Source organism: Lathyrus oleraceus, chromosome 4 (assembly GCF_024323335.1).
Source record: "Lathyrus oleraceus cultivar Zhongwan6 chromosome 4, CAAS_Psat_ZW6_1.0, whole genome shotgun sequence".
Taxonomy (NCBI): domain Eukaryota; kingdom Viridiplantae; phylum Streptophyta; class Magnoliopsida; order Fabales; family Fabaceae; genus Lathyrus; species Lathyrus oleraceus.
In genome coordinates, this window is record NC_066582.1 from 20,330,636 (window position 1) to 20,345,824 (window position 15,189).

The window sequence follows — 15,189 nt, forward strand, 5'->3', positions numbered from 1 at the left end:
CAAAAGCAGGTGTCTGAGGCAAATGCGAAATAAACCACTTGTACAAAAGAGGAATGCAACCGACAATAGTTCCACCACCTTTAGAATTCCTTAGATGCAAAGAGAAATACATATCAACCAACAAAGTGTTGGTGTAAGCCCTAGAGGCCAATACTTTTGGTACTTGTATCGAATTATTTATTAATAATAAAAGGCTTTTTCTTTATTACGTTTGTTTAATAAAGTCCCTAGAATAGCTAGTCTGTTTAATGTATCAAGTATGACTTAATCATGAGATCACATTAAACATAAGGACACTATTCTTAAAGTATCCATAGTCGAGCTTTAGTGTGAAGTGGGATAACATTAAAGCATTAAGACTATTATGTTTGTAGACTGATGATCACATCTCATGGATCATGGATAAAGAGTTATCAAGTCTTAAACATAGGTATGAATATTAGGAGTAATACTTATACCGGATTGACCCGCTATGAGAATACTATATAGAAAGTTATGCAAGGTGTCATAAGTTATTCTCATGGCGATAATAGTGTATTCCACTCTTCGACCTGAAACCACTATGGATCCTAGATGTAGAGTCGAGTGCTTTATTGCTGATCCAACGTTGTCCGTAACTGGATAACCATAAAGACAGTTAATGGGTACTCCACAAAGCATGCTGAGGGACATGAGTGTCCTAGATGGAATTTGCCCATCCTGCGTAACAGGATAAATGTCTATGGACCCAATATTGAACTGAACAAGGATGACACGGTCTATGCCTTGTGTTCAATATAGACATAAGGGCAAAAGGGTAATTATACACATAATTATTATCACAGAAGGAATTGTCAGATCACTTGACATTTTCGTGTCTTGGGTAGCAGTGATGTGTTGCTAGATACCGCTCACTGTTTATTATGTTAAATACATGATTTAATATAATTGCCAACGCCGCGAAAACCTACAGGGTCACACACAAAGGACGGATTGATGAGAGATAGAGTAACTAAGGAATACCGTAAGGTACGGTGCCCTTAAGTGAGTTATGGAACATCGTAAGGTACGGTGTACTTGAGTAGAATACGAAATATGGTACGGTACCATGGGCTTAAGTGACTTTGGGCATATTATAAGATATGGGCCAAAATACACTTAAGTGGGCTTTTAGCTTGAAGCCCACACAAGTGGTTCTATAAATAGAACCCTTGTGCAGAAGCAAAAATTTGCGGTTGCATTATTTTCGTTTTCTATCACTCTCTCTCTCTCTCACTCAAAGCCTTCACTCGTACCAGCTAGCACTGAGATTGAAGGAACCCGTTCGTGTGGACTGAGTAGAGACGTTGTCATCGTTCAACGTTCGTGATCGCTTCGTGGATTTGCATCAAAGGTTTTGATCGTCACAAGAGATCTGCACCAAAGGTTTCAACCGTCACAAGAGGTAAATATTCTATCACTGATCATGACCATTCGTAAGGATCTCTAAAGGAGAAATTTTTTAATTTCCGCTGCGCTTTGGGTCGCAATTCTCCTTCAGTGGTATCAGAGCCACTTACGAAACCATGACTCGGATAGCTGTTTAATTTCTGTATTAATATGATTAAAAGACAGAAAGAATCAATTAATTAAACGGGCAATTAAATTTGGCATCATGAGTGTATAAGTTGGATGATTGATGTTGACTATGCTTCGGAATCCGACATTAGTATGGTGAAGCAGCGATACATCGATCGTCCATAGGTTACGCAATTGAGACGATCAACTTATATATGATATAAGTAATCCTAATGCAAAATACGGTATATGTGATATACTGTTTCTGTTTCGTTCATTCGAACACTAAATGATTGTTTTCCTTTGAGCGATCAATGGTCATTTGCTTCGGAATCCGACATTAGTATGGTGAAGCAATGACCTGTTGATCAATCATACTGAATCAACAATCGAGGTGTGTTTGACGGTCTGAAATTGGCGCATTAGGGTTGATGACGGTGCAAGGGTTGTGCCGTCAAAGAGTTGTGAATTTAGGGCTTTTGGAACACGTCTGTTGACTGTTTCAAAGTTTGTTATTTTGGCTGCGTGAAGCTCGTGTGACGAGCGTGTTGACTGTTTCAAAGTCTGTTATTTTGGACGCGTGAAGCTCGTGTGACGAGCGTAACAAGCGTAACAAACTGGATGTGTGACGGTCGTAACACGCCCATGACGGTCGTAACAAGGATGTGACGGTCGTCACATTCCTTGTGACGGTCGTCACACTCACTGAACGTTTTTTTTTTGACCTGTGACGGTCGTAACGTGACCTGTGACGGTCGTAACGTGTCCGCTGACCGGGCAGCGGAACCCCCGGCTGACTCTGCGTAGTGTGGTCGGTCGCCGAAATTTAATTTGGTTTTAATTAATTAAAGGAATTAAAATTTAATAATAACAATGTGTTTATTATTATTGCCTTGTGGTGATCAGTTATGGCCTTAGTTGTCCTTTATTTTGTTTTGGGTTTTTAAATACGACCTGCGTGTCGTGCCTCTCCTTTTGATATCTTAATGTAACTTCTTTTCTCATCTCAAACCCTCGTATGTAAAACGAGTTTCTTCTGGAATGTAATGTTATGAATAAAGAGAAGAAGACAATGTTATGAAGAAAGAGAAGATTTCAATATCAAAAGAGGACAATCTTGAAGATCTTGCTTGGAGAAGCTTAGAGAAGAATTCAATATTAAAGGAGGACAACCTTGAAGATCTTGCTTGGAGAAGCTTAGATCGTAGTAGGTTAGCTTAGGTTCTCTCATTGGCTTGAGAGAACAATTGCGCTAGGGGCCATAACTGTTTCATTTTGTTTGTATGTATGTTGATGCATGTGAATGTATGTTGATGCATGTGAGAGACGATTTATATGATAAACAAGTCGGTGAGATCATAACAATTGCAATTCCCTCAAACTAAAATATTAAGTTTATGCTTTCCAAGTTTTAGCACTCATCAAGACTAGTATCGGATAATGTAGGTTTCGCCAAAGCGAGGTGCATGTTCTATATTAGTAAGGTGCGATGGGATAATTGTAATATCCAACTGCTAAAACAATGGGTCAAACTTAACTAAACAAATTATGATGATATTATATATGTTTGCTTTCCAAGTTTTAGCACTTATCAAGACTAGTATCGAATAATGTAGGTTTCACCAAAGCGAGGTGCATGTTCTATATTAGTAAGGTGCGATGGGATAATTGTAATATCCAACTGCTAAGACAATGGGTCAAACTTAATTATAATAATATCATATATGTTTTAGAAGCAAGAGTTGGGAATAATCCATATGATGGATTGGAATAAGGAGTTATTCACCCAACTGAAATTTTCGAGAGTTGTATGAGATACAACTGGAAGGAGTTCCTACCTAAATAACCTAGTTTTGTGTAATCCGCCTACGCGGACTTAGAACGAAGTGAAATATGGATCTCGACCCACTAGAAAATCTTCCAACGGGATTTTCCGAATCAAATGATGAGGGTCATTTGTTTTGAATAAAATAGTGGGAGCATATTTGATTAAAGGCCTAATTAAATATGTCAATGATACTTATATTTTCTTAATTCTTATGTAGATTACCATGACAACAAACACCTCTAACAACATCTTGCGATCAATCCTTGACAAGGAAAAATTGTCTGGGACAAATTTCCTGGATTGGCACCGAAACCTGAGGATTGTCCTCAAACATGATAAAAAGCTGTATGTCTTGGAGACTCCTGTTCCTGAAGAGGAACCTCCTAGTTCTGCACCTAAGGCAGAAAGAGATGCTTATAAGAAGCATGTCGATGATGCCAATGAAACTGCTTGTCTCATGCTAGCTACCATGAACTCAGAATTGCAAAAGCAACATGAGAACATGTCAGCGTTCGATATGATCGAACACCTGAAGTTGCTCTATCAAGAGCAAGCAAGGCATGAGAGGTTTGAAGTTTCAAAAGCCCTTTTTCAAAGTAAGTTAGCTGAGGGAGCCCCTGTAAGTCCCCATGTGCTCAAGATGATTGGGTATGTGGAAAACCTTGAAAGGTTGGGTTTTCCCCTCGGAAAGGAACTTGCGACTGATTTGATCTTGCAATCGTTGCCAGATAGATTCAGTCAATTTGTCCTAAATTTCAATATGAATGATATGGATAAATCTCTTCCTGGACTGCTAGGCATGTTAAGAACAGCTGAACAGAATCTGAAGACAAAAGGGAAGTCCATTCTGATGATCAGAAATGGAAAGAGACAGAACAAAAGGCCCACCAAGCAGGGTGATAAAGGGAAAGGCAAGGAAGTTGCCAAACCCAGACCCACTGTTGCTGCTTTGAAGCCTACTGGAGGCATAGCAAAGGCAGGCACCTGCTTCCATTGCGGTAAGACCGGACACTGGAAGAGAAACTGCCCAAAGTACCTGGAAGATACGAAGAATGGAGTAGAGACTTCAACTTCAGGTATTTTTGTTATTGAAATAAATTTATCTACTTCTGCATCATGGATATTAGATACTGGATGCGGTTCTCACATTTGTACAAATGTGCAGGGGCTAAAAAGAAGTAGAGATTTGGCAAAAGGTGAAGTTGACCTACGAGTTGGCAATGGAGCAAAGGTTGCTGCTTTAGCCGTAGGAACTTATGTATTAACTTTACCTAGTGGTTTAATAATTCAGTTAGAGAACTGCTATTATGTACCTGCAATTAGCAGGAATATTATTTCCATTTCTTGTTTGGACAAGTTTGGTTTTTCATTTATAATAAAGAACAATTGTTGCTCAATTTATTTGAATGATATATTCTATGCTACTGCACAAATGAGCAATGGACTATATGTCCTTGATCTCGAAATGCCTATATATAACATTAATACTAAAAGGATGAAACCTAATGAGTTAAATCCAACTTACCTTTGGCATTGTCGATTAGGCCACATAAATGAGAAACGCATTTCCAAACTCCATAAAGATGGACTCTTGGACTCTTTTGATTATGAATCATATGAGACATGCAGATCTTGTTTAATTGGAAAGATGACAAAATCTCCATTCACAGGAAAAGGTGAAAGAGCTAATGGTCTTTTGGCCCTCATACATACTGATGTATGTGGACCACTGAACATACCAGCCAGAGGAGGTTTTCAGTACTTCATCACATTCACTGATGATTTCAGTAGATATGGTTATGTGTATTTAATGAAACACAAATCAGAGTCCTTTGAAAAGTTCAAGGAATTCAAGCATGAAGTACAAAACCAACTAGGTAAGAATATTAAAACTCTTCGATCAGATCGAGGTGGTGAGTATTTAAGCCTAGAGTTTGATGACCATCTGAAAGAGTGTGGGATCCTATCCCAACTTACTCCTCCTGGAACACCCCAATGGAATGGTGTATCTGAGAGAAGAAATCGAACCCTGTTAGACATGGTCCGATCCATGATGAGTCACGCAGATCTTCCAAACTCCTTTTGGGGACATGCACTATTGACAGCAGCTTACACACTTAACCGTGTTCCATCCAAGAAGGTTGATAAGACACCATATGAGATATGGAGTGGTAAGAAACCACATATGTCTTACATGAAGATTTGGGGTTGCGAGGTTTATGTGAAACGACAAATTTCAACTAAGCTTGAGCCCAAATCTGATAAATGCTTATTTGTGGGATATCCTAAAGAAACAAAGGGGTTTACTTCTACAATCCTTCTGAAGGCAAAGTATTTGTCGCTCGAACTGGAGTTTTCCTAGAAAAGGATTTTATTTCCAAAGGAACCAGTGGGAAGAAAGTAGAGCTTGAAGAAATTCAAGAATCACAAAGCATAGATACACCTATGGAGGAACTAGAGCAGGAAACACAAGAAGTTGTGGAAGAGCAACCTGCTCAAGTAGAACAAAACCAGCGTAGGTCAAGCAGGATACGTCAACTACCTGAGAGATATGGATATCTCATAACTGATCAAGGTGATGTATTACTCATGGATCAAGATGAGCCTGTGACCTACCAAGAGGCCATAACTGGTCCCGAGTCTGAGAAGTGGCTAGAAGCCATGAAATCTGAAATGGATTCCATGTACACAAACCAAGTTTGGACCTTGGTAGAGCCTCCTGTAGGAGTTAACCCTATAGGATGCAAGTGGGTCTTCAAAAGGAAGACTGACATGGATGGTAAGGTACATACCTATAAGGCAAGACTGGTTGCAAAAGGATACAAACAAATTCATGGGATTGACTATGATGAAACCTTTTCACCAGTTGCAATGCTTAAATCTGTTCGGATTTTACTTGCTATCGCTGCATATCATGATTATGAAATATGGCAGATGGATGTCAAAACTGCTTTCCTTAATGGAAATCTTCTTGAGGATGTGTACATGACACATCCTGAAGGATTTGACATACCAGAGGAAGCCCAAAAGATATGTAAGTTACAAAGATCAATCTATGGATTGAAGCAAGCTTCCAGAAGCTGGAATCTTCGTTTTGATGAAACAGTAAAACAATATGGATTCATCAAGAACGAAGATGAGCCTTGTGTCTACAAGAAGGTTAGTGGGAGCATGATCGTTTTCCTGGTATTATATGTAGATGACATATTACTCATTGGAAACGATATCCCCACCCTACAACAAGTAAAGTCTTGGTTGGGGAAATGCTTTTCTATGAAGGACCTAGGTGAAGCAGCCTATATATTAGGAATCAGAATCTATAGAGATAGATCACAAAAACTGCTTGGCCTAAGTCAGAGTACATACATAGACAAAGTGTTGAGACGCTTTAATATGCATGATTCCAAGAAAGGATTCATACCTATGCAACATGGCATGTGTCTATCAAAAACACAATCCCCTTTAACTAAGGAAGAAAGGGATCGCATGAATAAGATTCCATATGCATCTGCAATAGGATCTATCATGTATGCCATGTTATGTACTCGACCAGATGTCTCGTATGCTTTAAGTGCAACGAGTAGGTACCAATCTGATCCTGGTGATGCTCACTGGGTAGCTGTCAAGAATATCCTTAAGTATTTGAGAAGGACTAAGGACTCATTCTTGATATATGGAGATCAGGAAGAGTTGGCTGTAATTGGATACACCGATGCTAGCTTCCAGACAGATAAGGATGACTTTAGATCACAATCTGGTTATGTGTTTTGCTTAAACGGTGGCGCTGTGAGCTGGAAAAGTTCAAAGCAAGATACAGTTGCTGATTCTACAACCGAGGCCGAGTATATTGCTGCCTCAAGTGCAGCAAAGGAAGCTGTTTGGATCAAAAAGTTCATTAGTGAACTTGGCATAGTTCCTAGCATTGTGGATCCCATTGGTCTCTACTGTGATAACAATGGTGCTATCGCACAAGCCAAGGAGCCTAGATCTCACCAACGATCCAAACACATACTTAGGCGTTATCATCTCATTCGAGAGATAATAGATAGAGGAGATGTGAAAATATGCAGAGTACCTACACTTGACAATATTGCTGACCCACTGACAAAGCCTCTTGCGCAGCAGAAGCATGATGGCCATACTAGATCTATGGGTATTAAGGGTATGCCTGATTGGCTCTAGTGCTAGTGGGAGATTGTTGGTGTAAGCCCTAGAGGCCAATACTTTTGGTACTTGTATCGAATTATTTATTAATAATAAAAGGCTTTTTCTTTATTACGTTTGTTTAATAAAGTCCCTAGAATAGCTAGTCTGTTTAATGTATCAAGTATGACTTAATCATGAGATCACATTAAACATAAGGACACTATTCTTAAAGTATCCATAGTCGAGCTTTAGTGTGAAGTGGGATAACATTAAAGCATTAAGACTATTATGTTTGTAGACTGATGATCACATCTCATGGATCATGGATAAAGAGTTATCAAGTCTTAAACATAGGTATGAATATTAGGAGTAATACTTATACCGGATTGACCCGCTATGAGAATACTATATAGAAAGTTATGCAAGGTGTCATAAGTTATTCTCATGGTGATAATAGTGTATTCCACTCTTCGACCTGAAACCACTATGGATCCTAGATGTAGAGTCGAGTGCTTTATTGCTGATCCAACGTTGTCCGTAACTGGATAACCATAAAGACAGTTAATGGGTACTCCACAAAGCATGCTGAGGGACATGAGTGTCCTAGATGGAATTTGCCCATCCTGCGTAACAGGATAAATGTCTATGGGCCCAATATTGAACTGAACAAGGATGACACGGTCTATGCCTTGTGTTCAATATAGACATAAGGGCAAAAGGGTAATTATACACATAATTATTATCACAGAAGGAATTGTCAGATCACTTGACATTTTCGTGTCTTGGGTAGCAGTGATGTGTTGCTAGATACCGCTCACTGTTTATTATGTTAAATACATGATTTAATATAATTGCCAACGCCGCGAAAACCTACAGGGTCACACACAAAGGACGGATTGATGAGAGATAGAGTAACTAAGGAATACCGTAAGGTACGGTGCCCTTAAGTGAGTTATGGAACATCGTAAGGTACGGTGTACTTGAGTAGAATACGAAATATGGTACGGTACCATGGGCTTAAGTGACTTTGGGCATATTATAAGATATGGGCCAAAATACACTTAAGTGGGCTTTTAGCTTGAAGCCCACACAAGTGGTTCTATAAATAGAACCCTTGTGCAGAAGCAAAAATTTGCGGTTGCATTATTTTCGTTTTCTATCACTCTCTCTCTCTCTCACTCAAAGCCTTCACTCGTACCAGCTAGCACTGAGATTGAAGGAACCCGTTCGTGTGGACTGAGTAGAGACGTTGTCATCGTTCAACGTTCGTGATCGCTTCGTGGATTTGCATCAAAGGTTTTGATCGTCACAAGAGATCTGCACCAAAGGTTTCAACCGTCACAAGAGGTAAATATTCTATCACTGATCATGACCATTCGTAAGGATCTCTAAAGGAGAAATTTTTTAATTTCCGCTGCGCTTTGGGTCGCAATTCTCCTTCACAAAGTAGGCACAGGATTCCCAATCAAGAAAAGTCTAATGGCATTAACATCAACAAAACCATCAATGTTAGGGAATAAAGCTAATCCATAGATGAGCAACACAAAGATAGCTTCAAAAGCGTCCACACTACCATCTTGAGCAAAAGTAGTAGCTTCCTTGATGAGGAAAATAGATGGCAACCCAAATAATCCTCCTTTCTTCACCCAATGAGCCTCTATCTCAGACTTCTTCAAGTGAAGAGCTTTAGTAATAATACTAGATCTTGGAATCTCCTCCAATCCACTAAAAGGAACTCTACTAGAAACAGGTATCCCCAAAAGATGAGAATACTCCTCCAAGGTAGGCACAAGCTAAAAATCCGAGAAACTGAAACAATGGTAGAGAGGATCATAGAACTGCACCAACAAACTCAAGAGTCCTTCAACTACATCAGTAGACAAGATGGACAGAAGCTTCCCATGACGTTGTTTGAAGTCCAAGGGATCTAATACAAAAGATGCTAGCTTCCTTAACTCTTTCAAGTATGGACATCTGAAATTGTACTTCTTAATGTTCCTTTGTCCACAATCCATGGTCTGAAAATATTTGCAAATGATACCTTAGTTCCTTGAAATTTTCGTGTGATGAATGTTATGATGTGCATGAATGCATGAATGCAACAATCACAAATAAGGGATCACACACAAGGCAAACAAAGGTCAAGGGATGAATCAAGTCATTGTCAAGATCAATCATCCATTTTGGTGGATTATGGTTTACACCCTATCAACATCCAAGTTCCATTGATATTGACAAGACTCGATTGGATCAACCAAGAATCAAGGGTTTGTTGCAAGTCATGAGCATGGAGTCTCGGTAAGAACCATCCCAAGGGGAGTGAACTAAGGATAAAACCTGTAGATCATGTTCTAAAAAGTTCCCAGAGTCTTAATTCCATCTATCGGATATTACAGGTTAAGATGACTGGCTCATCGACCCATAATATTCTCAAGAGAAACTCGACTGAGTGTAGTATCGCGTAACAACTGTTATCAAGTATACACCTGGACAGTTTCCGCACTACGTCCTAAATAGGCCAAGATGGGTTAGGTGTTCTAAGGTCCTCAGCTTCTCAGAACCAATTAGAAATAGCAATGCCTAACCATAAATACTTGTGTGACATTTCCAAATCCAAAGGAGTCTCCACTGAGCAGATGGATCTCAAGCCAACTTGTTAAGGACTACTCCACACAAGTCGAACATGACTATACCATCCTCCTATCTTAATTGCACTCAAGTTCAGGTTAGAACTTATCTCACCACTCAAAGATCATCAAGCACAACAAGCAGATTATATCACACATACATATATATAAACATCACATATATACAAATATATTCACACAAAAAGTAGGTTAAACCCACTAGAGACTACTCCCCAGCATAGTTGCCACTTAATTTCTGTAGCGGGAAATTCATGATCATCAAGCTATTGGCAAGCTAGAGATCAATTAACAAGAGTCGCCACCGCGCTTTTATTGTTTCCAATGGAAAAGGGAAAAAGTACGAACAAAACCCAAATAGTAAGAAGTTTTCAAATAAAAACTAATAAAAGTCAGAGATCACAGGTAAGGGGGTTGATTACATAGAGGGAAGGTGTTAGCACCCAAAGTGTCCTAGGTACTCCTAGGGAGCCCTTTTTTTTGTGCATATGTATTTTGTACAAAGTGATGTTTACAAACAAATAGAATGGGGGGATGAGAAAAGAATTCATTGATTATATTTTTGTGTTTGACAAGACCTTCGGACTTGTGCCTATGTACCAACATAAAAACGAGGGATCAAAACCTCGTAGTTCGTGCTATAAATTTCAAAATGAGTGTGTTGATTTTAACAAAATTTAAATTTGAAAGGCACCAAGGCCTAAAATGATTTGAATGGGTTAATTCTTTTTTGCTTTTTGAAAGTTTAAGTCAAGTATAGTTAAGTTTATTCACAAGTTTTATTTAGGAAAAGAAGTTTGAAAATGCAATAGCATAAGGCCAAAGTTTCTACCTTTTGCAAAAGTGGTCAAAGTTTAGAACAAAAATAGTTCACACAAAGAAGATTTTGAAAATGGAGGGAGACATTTTGAAATTAAAGAAATTAGGAGAAGATGAAGAGACTACCCTATGCACAAAATTTAAAAGTTTAAAGTTGAAAAGATCTGACCAAATGGGTAGTAATCCAATAGACAAGTATGTCAATAGAAACCCATAATTCCCTTGGACTTTTTAGAGTCAAGCAACACACAAATGCACAATCATATCAATCTTGAAGAGAAAAGGCATCAAATAAAGATGCCCTCATCCAAGCTTATCCACTTCAATGATCTTCTTCAAAATAGCCCATGCAACAGATGAATTCCACAAGTCACAGGTTCAACATAACAGCTTTATAATGATCAATGTTGCAGATGAATCTGGAGAGATCTAGAATGATGTATCAGATGAATTTCAAATTGTAAGCACTTGGTTCTTCATAAATTGGCATTAGCCAAGTCCATTAGCAAAGGAATGTTGCCTAAGTTCTAAGTCCAAATGGGCAAGATCAAACCAACAGTCCACTCAAAAGTCTTTTAGGGTTTTTGTTATTATTTGTGCATTAATGGTCAAAGACCACACAAACAAGCAAAGTATATACAAACAAAATAGTATCACACAATATGGTCCAAATGGACAAAGTGGAAATTACATTAACATAAACAATTAAAATGATATATATAATGACAAATGATATAAAGTGCTAAAAGTAAATTGCATTTAAGTAAAAGCTTGAAATTAAAAGTTAATGGTTAGTAAGTTAGAAGTTAGTTTTGTTTTGCTTTTGATTTCAAGACATTCTTTGGAGAACACTCAACCCACTTGCCACAAGCATGGATCCTTGAACCAAAACATCTTCCAAAGGAAGGAAAGAAGGTCATGTTTCCACACGATACCATGGAAGAGGGAAGAGTTACAATCTCACTAACTAGAATGCTTATGCCTTTTGTATCACAAATTTAGCGCTATGTTAAGCAATCATAATTGGACTTATGTAGAAGTCACAACTATTTGAGGTCGGGCAATAAACTTTTGGTGTTAATGCATGTTGGAGACATAGTATTATGAACTATGCTCATTAAACATACCACACCCAAAAATATGCAAAAGGTGCGGCCTAATCTCATCCATACTCATGTTAATCTTTCAATCAACTAGCATTAGGACTTTGAGATGTCATTTGGCCAAATGGAAATAAATGGATGAAGAAGGGGAATTAGATGAAGAGGGAAGGGGATGAATGAGATCACAAATTGGTCAAAGGAGGACTTTTACCAAATTAATATCATTCATTTATTTTGGGAGATGGAATGTACATTCCATCAATCCCCTAAATCCAATGATATTAACTTGACAAAGTCAGATCAACCTTGGCCAAGGCCCAACAACAAATAAGAAACTCAATTAAGTCAATACAAATGGTCAACACAATTAAAATGACATTTATTCAATTAAAAACAATAAAATAATGCATTAAATTCAAATATGTTTTATCCAAATCCTAAAATCTCATCAAAACACCAAATAAATGGCCATGAGATTTATCATAGGTCAAACAAGGTCAAAGGACCTTGGAGAAAAAAATTTCATAATTTTTGGACACTTAAAAATATTTTTAAACAATTAAAAACAAATGCAAAATCAATTAATTCATGAAAAATATTAATAATGATCCAAAAAATAATTTTAATTCAGAATATGAAATAGAAAAGTATTTGGAAATTTTTGGCGAAAGTCCCATATTTTTTGGATCAATATTGAATTCAATATGAATTATTGAAGAAAATGGAATTAAAATGAAATTCAGAGAATCCAAAAATACGTGGACCATCAGATCTCCCTCATTAATTGAGGTGGCAGATCTGATGATCCAAAACGCGCGTTCCACATATGTCCAAGTCAACAGCGTTGTACACATGGTATTCTCAAGAAACGGTCAAGATTAAAACGTGGAAGATGGATCCCATGGTTTAGACTCAAGACACATCATCAGCGGAGCCAGAGCTCCAGTTGTCTTCTCCGGTGAGCTTCACCGGACTGGTCAACACAAACCATCACCAAAATACAAAATAGGGACATGATCTTAAAGAAAAAATATCACTGAGCATGAATATGACCTCCAATTCCTCAAATTCCAAATATATTGAGAGATATGCGGAATTGAAAAATGAGGTTCATGATTTGAGTTGCTTCGATTTGGCCTCAAAGCAACTCAATCTTCTTGCCTACATTGGTAGGACTTCAGACAACTCAAGAATCAATGGAATTGAGCAATAAATAGAGAGAATCAAAGAGTTTAAAATTTCTGCAAATTACCTTCAATGGAGGTCTAAACTTGCTAGATCTTGATCTGAATTGTGCTTGGCTTCACTTCACTTGCTTGCAGGAGAGGAATGGAAAGGTTTAGAAGCGATGGACTCCTGGAGAATTGAATTCCAAAACAGTGGAGATTCAAGCTCAAATTCAAATGAATTTTTCAGGGTTATCCTTTGAGAGTGAAGGGTTTTCAATGGAGATTCAAAGCTGGCGCAATGTGTCTCTGATTTCTGAGCAAATGCAGCTGTATATATAGCTAAATCCATGTGATATTTGCACACTCTTTTCAACCTTCCAAATTTGGAAAATGATGATAGCATGGTGCATGGATGCACATACGCCCATGCAATGATAGCTTGAAGTCCAAAATGAATAATCAGATGTATTGAAGCAAGCTTGGAATGCAAGGCAATTGAGCATTATTGTTTGAAGTTGGATCCATGCCAAATGATGTCAGCCTGTTTAAGCCATGCGCAGCCTATGCATATCTCATCAAAATGAATGAATTTGAGCTATTTGGAAAGGTGAGATCTAGAGGAACAAGTTTCATGTTTAACACTTTTTCATTTGGAGCTTAGAACTTGGAGAAATTTGAGGTGGAAGTTTGGAAAAATTTGACATATCAAAATTTTTCTAAGTGTCAAGCCATATGTTTCAATATTCCACCTTGCTTAACTTTTTATGGGAGCTTCAAATGAGAAAAGTTTCTTCATAAAAGTTGTATCTCTCTAAAATAACTTCAAAATGGTCACCAATTTCATGTCATTTGGATTTGAAATGATAAAGTTATGCATTTTTGAAGTTTGGAAAAATCACCTGATCAATGGTATAAGTTAAAAGTGACCTATAATGTAGCCTCATATCACATGTTCAAAGAAGTTGAATTAGCTCCCACTCCAAACATAAAAGTTGAAGTAGACACATTGAATTTGATTTTGAAACTTGGAAATATTTCATCTCATAAAAATTGAGCAAGTTATGGCCTTGGGAAGTTGACTTTCAAATTAGGGTTTAGACAAAATGACCTATAATGTTTCGACATAGAAAATGATTTTCCAAGCAAAACTAGCTCTAGGTATAAACATGAAAGTTGTTTGGAATGTCATCTAGAGTAATGTTTCTCTTGGAATAATTTTCATATGGTGAAAATTGTAGGAGATAGGGTCTAGGGAGTCCCAGTTTTGATCAGATGAAATGATCTGGCCAACCACCATCAACCAACTTGCTAATTTTCAATTCTCTTGACTTTCTTGGATCATGGTAGATCATATATGCATAAGATGATGAACTTTGAATTGTCCCTTGAGAAATTTGATCAATTGGTGAGATAGCTTGTTGGAGAAGTTACTTAAGATACCCAGTCAAACTAGGGTTTCCAAGGCAAATCACCCTCAAACTCTTGAAGCAAACTTGATCAATATAATATATAGAGATAATTGTGACTCATATATGATGTTCATAACCGTTCTTGAATCAATTCTTGGTTATGCTCTTTGTTCATGAGGGTCTCAAACCCTAGATGTGAACTTGATGAATCAATGGGATCATGCCCTTCCTACAAAAGAGTTAGACAAATGCAAAGACATATTTTTTGGTATTTTGGTTAGTGAAATGATAAAATACAAGTATGATATAATCACATAGTATTTGGTGATCTCTCCCAAAACAAACCCAGTGAAAGAGGGGTAAGGAGGATGGCAAGGTATGATCCCAATGCTAGTGCTTATGATGAAATTGCATGAGGGATCTTAGGGTCAAAATTGGGGTCTTACAATGACGCATTGGGTGAAGAGATTTCTTAGGAATAATTAAAATTTCTCTATGTATTCCCCTATGCCAGATTTATTGTACTATTTTAAG